The following is an 8,866-nucleotide window of genomic DNA, read 5'->3' on the forward strand; positions in this document are numbered from 1 at the left end:
CAAATTTATTTTGTAAAGTAATATATTATTTTTACGTTAACATTTTTTAAAATAACATCTATCAATAAAATATATCAAAAATATAAATAAAACACACCATAGTCAATTCTATATAATGAATCGTTTGAATAGAAATAAAGAAAAAATTGAATTAAATTATATGAACGAAATGGTTTCATAATTTCATCAACAAACTAATCAGCGTAATTAATTTTATTATAATGAAATTGTTTCATTGTTTACTAATTACATAAAATTTTATTATAAAACATGAAATAGTTTCACTGTCTTCACTCACCCATTTCATCGGCACTCATGGTTTGATGAGTCATATGACATTTCACGATATTGATAATGAACTTGATTCACTTTTCGCTATTGAATCAGGCTTTTTATTTCATTTTCTGAAATTGTTTTACTTTCTTCAAACACCCACAAAAATTGTGAAACTAAAAATTGTAGTATACCATTAGAAAAATGCAGAATATCCCGAGATGAAATATGAGATTTCAAGAAAGAGAAACCAGTAAAAGACGCTTAATTATTATGCATCCATAAAATCTAAAATACTCGTAAACTTGCTTGTATGGCTTTTTGTTTATGTACTTCTAAGATTTTCTTTATTTTCAGATATTTAACGTTTAGTTCTAGTTTTTTTCCCCTTTCTTGTCATTTTATTTTTGATTGCGTTGTTAAGGCTGAAAAAGATAATATGAAAAATTATGTGGCGGATACTGTATAAACGTTAAATAAAAAGAGTTGTGTATTCGTACAATACAACACGATGCATCTCAATTATGATGTCGATAACTCGAATCCTCAATCCTACTTTGTTACCCTTCATCTCTCTCTCAATTTTTCATATGGTTTTGAATTGCAAATTGACTGATATATATAAATTCAAGGTTAATAAGGTAGATTGACCCTAAATTTAATATAACTTTTAATGTTTATTCTATATTTGAACATCTTATCAGTTAGTTTTATAGTGTTTAAATGTAGAGTTTTAAGAAGTTGTATGCAGTTATAAACTGTAAACTTTAGTTTTAGAGATTTCAAAATGTAAGGTAAATGCTTTATAATATATAGTAGAAACCAATATAGGGATGGTAAAAATAACCCGACCCCAGTTCGACCGAGGAATCCTCAAGTTGACCGGGGATGGTGTCGGGGATGTGGATATCCTTCATCCCCGACCCCGAGTATTAGTTATACATTTCTATGTACGTATGTATGTATACTAAGTATATATATATATATATATATATATATATATATTTTGTGCAAATATAATCAATCTTCCATTATGAGAACTTGTAAGAAAATTACGTTTTTGATTTGGTTGTTTATGGGAAACTTTTGTTGATATAATGACATGATTATATAAAACATCAATTATTAATTATTATAATAGATGTATTTATCTTTGAACTACGTTTTTTATATTACCCTAATACAAATGCAACAATTAAAATTTGGATAATTAATATTATAATATTATATGTCGTTTAAACGTAAAATTGACATTTATACATGTAATATATAAAAACATTACGTAAAAAATTAAATTGTGTAGAAAGGAATCGTAGGGAAATCTACGATTCCCCGAAGGGGATAGTGATGAAATCTTATTCCCCGACAGGGATTGCAATCCTTGATACCCCTAATCACGTTGACATCTAATCCAATTAGTACGATCAATCCAGTTAAGTAAAAAAGGAAGCTAAATATATGAGAAAATTATAAAGAAAATGAAAATCTTCTCATTCTTTCCCCAGAGTCGATGACTATTCATCGCGATTACCTTGATACTAAAAAAGAGTTCGACTCGATGCTTTATTTATGTCCTAGTTGATCCTGATTCGACGTTAAAAGTATATTGATTTTCTTCTTTTCCTTTTCCGTTCAATAAAAGAAATGAGGATCTATAAGATAACTTCCATCTTGAAAGGTATTTAGCGCTTTTATAAAATATATGCTAGAAAAAACTAGTAGATTTAAATATGAAGCAATGTAAAGTAAACCAAATTTGATAGCTCAATGATGGAAAGTGGATTCCTTTTTTCCGGTTTTGCATAGCTTCCCAAGCACCGGACTTTATTTTTGGGTTCCGAAAGACAGGGTAGCTTCAGCATCGAGTAGGGTATGGGATAGAGTTCGAGTGAGGCATCAACCATAGAATGCGGAACTTTTGAGATGCTTCCTTTGCATGGTATATGTTTCGTCATGCAAATAATGACCGACATTTTTTAGATATGCATCATACACCTCATGTGGATCTAGCTAGTTCCCACGTGCCTTCTAGCCTCTACTATACACCAGACAACCACAATCTCTAGATAGCCCTCGCTATAGAGGAGTGAAAGAGCCCTCCATTCCTTCCGGTTGCATCCTTTTGCATTGGCGGTATACTGGTGTAATGCAACACAATAATTTTTGATTTTGAAGTCGAGAACTTGAACGCTCTCTCCTGATTCATGCTTCTTTCTATTATCTGTTCCTCTCGATTTTGTTTTATGATTTTGTGTTGTTTTAAGAGAGTAAGAGAGTCCTCAGTTGGTTATGAAGTATTTTGACTATTTGTAGAGCTCCATGTTTATCTTGTATTTGAACATGTTTATCAATTTTATGGAGTTTAAATGTTGAACTTTAAGAAATTGTCGATATGGATATACTCGCATATAATATACACTTAGTCGAAATTTTTAAAATAAATATCGATATGGATATCAAACTAAAAAGAACAAAATATTCGTTTTTTTATATATAGTTTATTTAATCAAAAAAGTATTTATAGTTTAGACTTTAATAAAGATAATGTAAATTCGACTTGTTAAACAATCATACGGATTTTTTTTAAATCTATTATCTGTTTAACTGATATTTAACAGATAGGATGGATAAACAATCTCTTTTGTTATCTATTATCTATTACTCGCTACACACACACACACACACACACACACATATATATATATATATATATATGTGTGTGTGTGTGTGTGTGTAGAGAGAGGTTCAAATGAGAAGGCTCAAATATATGAGAAAGAGAGAAGCGATTAGATTAAATGATCAAATTTTATTAAATGAAGGGTAATATAGTAATTAGCAGAAAACATCGTGAAGTCCATCGCCGTCATCGCTATCTCCAAATCCCCACTTCTCACTCTCTTCCAAATCAACGCTGTCGGGATCTGCACCACCTCCGTCCTTTTCTTCCTCAATACTACAGGCCTCGTGTCCTTCCTCTACCACTTCATCCCTCTTCCAGTAGTCTACGGCGTACAACTCTCTCAAGGACTCTCATTCGCCTTCACCGCCATTAAATACATTCGATATAATCAAGATTTTACTAGAAACAAACAGGGCGACTCCCGATTGTGGACGGGTTTCGACAGGCTTAATGTAGCGCTTTCTTCAATCATCTTCCTAATCATCACCACCGTCTTAGGAGAAAAATATCATAACATTGAACCAGTTGCAAGAAAAAGACGGGTCAAATCGCAATTCTATGTATACAATTCATATGTGAATTATTCGGGTTCACATATGCATATAAATAGTTCATACGTGAATGACTTAAATAGTTCATATCTTAATCAATCGTGTTCACATATGCACATACCAACGAAAATATGAACTAAATCAATTTCTTATAGGGAAAAGTTCAGATGAACCCAAAGAACTATCCAATTTTCAATGATTAAGTCATTGTACTATTTTTTTGAAAGAAAAAACCGTTAAACTTTTTCATTGAATGGTTAAATCCCTAAACATTTTTTTCCCGAATAAATAAATCTTCGAACTTCTAAAAATTGGTTACCTACATCTTTTAATTAAAAAAAACTATTTGTAACTTACTAGGAATGTTTTAAAGTAAAAACAAACCTAAATAATTTTTATTGTGGCTAAACCCTACGCCACTAAAAACCCCTGCAGACAACGGTATCGCTCCCCTTAGCCACTCCTTGTTGCCTCCTAACACGTTTTTGGCCCCTGTAATTGATCTCCCTCTTTTTTATCTATCAAAAGAGGTTGAATCAAAAGATAACCGGTTCCAAGTAACTTTTTTGGGTTAAAATGATGTACATAACTAATTTCTAAGAGTTCGATGGTTTAATTTATTGAAAAAAATGTTCAGAGACTTAATCATCCAAAATGAAAAAGTTTAATTGTTTTTTCGTTCAAATGAAAAGGTTTAATGGTTTTACATTCAAAAAATAGTTTAAGAACTTAATCATTCAAAATGAAAAAGTTTAATGGCTTTTTTATTTAGAAAAATAGTTCAAGAACTTAATCATTCAAAATGAAATAGTTTGTTGGTTTCTTTTTGAACTTTTCCCTTTAATATATGCATTACCATTTCATTTTGTGACTGTCTACTATATTCATATAGTTCATATGTGAATATACGGGTTCACATATGCACATATAGTTTATATGTGAATCAAACGGTTTCACATGTACACAAATATAGTTTATATGTAAATCACATGGTTTTAGGGTCTTAAGATCATACTTGATAAACATAAATAGTTCATGTGTGAATCATGTTTGGCAAACATATGGACATATAGTTTATATGGAAAGGACTCAAACGAGAACAACTTCGTTTTACAAGAATGCGAGAACACCCTTTTACTTTAGACAATCACATGTGATACAAATGTGATACTAAATCAGATACGCATACCACTTTTGGTGTGATCTAGGTTGCGGGCCAAGTCGCCCTAACAGCACTAAGCCCCTTCACATGTATTATCACATGTGATAATTAATGATGCTATTGATGTGATACTATAATCCATCACATGTGATACTAAATCATAGACACAGACGTGACCTAAGTCGCAAGACAGGTCATCCTCCCACCACCAGGTCCCCTAACGTGTATTATCACATGTGATAATGATGTTCTTGTGTTCTTGTAAAATGAAAATTTTCTAGTGTTGTAACACAATAAAATTCATGATTGTAAAATAAATAAACATTGAGAGTGAAAAATTTAAAGAGTAAACGACATATGGGATTAAAGCGTCGATACTCGAAAAATATAATATTGCAATAAATAAAATCAATAAAAAAGGAAATAGAACATTTTGTATTTAACTGATTTGGGATGAAAATGAAAAAAGGAAGACTAAAGGGACTAGTTCTGCCAAATGAGGAAAATTGATTTGGAAATGATTGAGGTTTCAAAAAATCATTCCCAAATCACGTTTTCGGGATTTAAGGACAGATTTGACGCCCTATAAATTGAAACTTTTGGCTGAAATTTTGTAGTCTCGTTCCTAAAGGTGTAAGCGAGTAAATCTCTTTGGAATTTCGGGATTTCATCAAAAAAACGAGAGAGATATCGAGTTTGGAGCGGCATAGGGTCATTACACACAAAAAGATAACTGAAGGTAAAATACTCAACCAAAATTGATGTATAATATATGGTTGGCTTCGGTTTTCAATTACCTTTTAATTGGTATAAGTTTCATAGACTATGGTAGTTTATACATCGAGCGGTTTTTGGCTAGAAGCTGTTGTGGTGGCGGCTTGATGAGATTCTAGTACAAAAACATAAAATACCAGTTTAATAATGAACCGCAGGGGCTGTAAATTTGGGTACGAGTTGAGATTATTATTATATATACGATTTTGTAAAAAGTTTGGTGAAAAAAGGTTAGGAGACGATCTCAAACGGAGGACGTTCACGATAGCCGCATCAAGGGTGCGACTGGGTTGGGCGGTGCGTCGAGTTGGGCGGTGCGTCGAGTTGGGCTGGCCAGCAGTGAACCAGGTTTTGGGGGCTGACTTGTTTCGGTCGATTTGGGTTAGACTCGAGTCATTATGATAAAATCAATATTTATTAAAAATAGATTTGAGACTCATTTATTTACCTAGATTAATCAAAATAAATCAGGATGTTTCGATCAAGTTGATCAAGATTTGGACATCAAATTATGAAGGGTTTTAATTAATTGGGATTCCACATTTAAATTATAAATTTAATAACTCACTCCGGGATCGTGATTGGATAATTGTAGGATCGGATGTTTTTAAAACGAGAATCGTATATAATTAAAGGTTGGGTTTAATAGGTCGTAATTTATTTTGGACTTGCAATATTTTATTGAAGGGGGGAGGGTACATGGTGATGAGTATGCTTGGGGTTGATCTGTTGACCATGCCAACCTCATGGTTGACCCATTTAACTTTTGGGTTGACTTTTTGGGAAATTTTAATTATGGAATTATAATTACGTGTTATAGGGTATTACTTAGGGACGAGATTAAGCTAAGCGTAACTATTCAAGTGAGTCTTAATGAGACTTTAATTGGGATGCATGCTTATGTACAAATTATTTGAACATTATGTTATTTTTATGTACATGTTTATGGGCTTGATACATGCATATTAATTACTACTTTGGGTTGTCTGCTATTTATTTATGTGTTTTTAAACATTCATTAGCATGTAATAAAGAGGTTATTATTTTCAATGGGGATGGGATTGGGTCGATATGTCATAAGGGAAGACACTTCCTATAGATGGGTAATCGGACAAAGGGATAGCCGTATAACCTGATGAATGCCGATGGCAGTAAGACCTTTGATTGTAAACTCATATATTATTATTTTTATGAGTCTTTCATGAGATTTCACCGAGATGTATATATATGTATAAATTATTTCTATATATGTGGTGTGTGAATTTGTATGTATACTTGATGAAGTGTTTAATTACATGTTAACATATGCTATCATTAATTTGTGATTTCATGAGTATGGTGTTGTAAATTATGGTGCAAGCATGCTAAATATTTTACGATTATTAACCATAAATAACATGCATATGGTTGGGGATTGGGGTAACATGTGCTTATGTACATTACCCTGGGTATGCGATATCGGCTCGATATGTTACATCTTGGGAGACACAACCCGAAATGGACGGTTAGTTCTTTGTGAATCTACACATCCAAGAATGCATGTGACATGGTAGGTCCCTACCTAACAGAGTGGAGTTAAGAGATCTCGTCAGGATGTTATTTTCAATAAAATTGTATGTCACACTATTATTGGATTTATATGGTTAAAATGTGTGTGTGTGACTAATGTTTGCACGAAAACCATGAACTCACCGAGCTTTATAAAATTGACTATTAGTATGTATATCAAAAGCAAGAAGTTCAAGGGTGGACAAAGACGAAGTTCTTGCATAGAGATTTATATTACTGCTAGATATAGGATGTTTAGTTTGAACTCAATTTGTAACATAACCTGGTATGAGCTAGGCGCCAGGTTATTATTTTTATTTTGATTTTGTAACACCTCCGATCTAACAAGGCTTTACTAGTCGTTCTATTTTGGATATTTATTGTTATTTAATGAGAATGATGTAACATAAATCATGCTGAAAATGAGGGTGTTACACGTTGTAACAATTGAACCTCCACCTAGTTTATATATCTCGGGGCTGGTTCAAATACTAACCAAAACTATTGTGCAAACTATGTTAACCCGATCTTGATCGTTCATTTTCTCATCAAACGGTCCTTATTAAATGAGACTATAAAAATAATCATTAATTAATATATTAATTGAGATGCCTATGAACAATGGTTCAGAGGGTACTTTTGTAAAAACATCGCATGAACACGGTGAACATTTATATGAACACGATGAATGTTCATGGACATTACATGGATATGAACACCGTGAACATCAGAATTACCTCATGATCAATTAGAGGGATCTTAAAAGATTTGTAACTCCCAAATAATTATTAGGGAGTTACATAAAGATCAAATTACAAAATGACCCTTGTATTCAATTTATAAGTTACATTCGAACATAAAATAAAGAAAGAATGTGATTGGTTGATGTTGGTTAGTAGAGTTAACACAAAAAAATGGGTTAGTATTTGAACCACCATCTCTCTCTCTCTCTCTCTCTCTATATATATATATATATATGTATATATATATATAAAGAGAGAGAACTTATGTTTGCCAAATGTAATTTAACTTGATTCTTATTTTGCGTAACATACTTTCAAGACTTCCGTTTTGATACATAAGATGTAAAGTTTTAAACATTTAAGTACCATAGTGACCAGTTGAAGCATTAACAAGTTACAATGCTGATGTGACGAGTGATGTGGTATTCAACTCAATATTACTTGCTGAAGCATTAACCGGACACCACATCACTCGTCTCATCAGCATGGTAACAAGTTAATGCTTCAACCGCTTACCCGGGTACTTAAATGTTTAAAACTTTATATCTTAGATACCAAAATGAAAGTTCTGAAAGTACGTTACCCAAAATAAGAATCAAGTTAAAGTACGTTACTTTTTTATGCAATTTGCTCTTAAGTTTATTCTTATTGTTTACTAAAAATGTGAATAACAATATTATATATTTTATATGTATTATTAAGGGGTTTGGTAAGAGGTAATAAGCAGTAATTAATAAGAATGAAAATAAAAGAAACTGTTTGGTTTTTTATAATATAATGGGTCAATTCATTCAGAAGTCCAAATTTTCATTTCAAGTTAAACTGAGGGGAATGTAAATTCATTCATGTCATTTTCATTTTCATTTTCATACCCATTTTTATTCATATTTGATATTTTAATAGTTACTAGAAGCGTACTCGCGCAATGCAGCGAGATACATCATGATTTTAATATTTCATTTTATTTTTTATCTCAGTCGATGTTATAATATGGCTTTATGTGATTTTGAGAAATCGATGATGTTTTTATTTTTGAATAAAATATATGTTTGAAGATATCATAAAATATTGACAAAAATATATCGATATTAGTATCAAATTAACTATTTGAAATTATTTATTTTTTTGTGTAATT

The sequence above is a fragment of the Cynara cardunculus genome, assembly GCF_001531365.2.
Source record: "Cynara cardunculus var. scolymus isolate 2C chromosome LG 5, CcrdV1, whole genome shotgun sequence".
Taxonomy (NCBI): domain Eukaryota; kingdom Viridiplantae; phylum Streptophyta; class Magnoliopsida; order Asterales; family Asteraceae; genus Cynara; species Cynara cardunculus.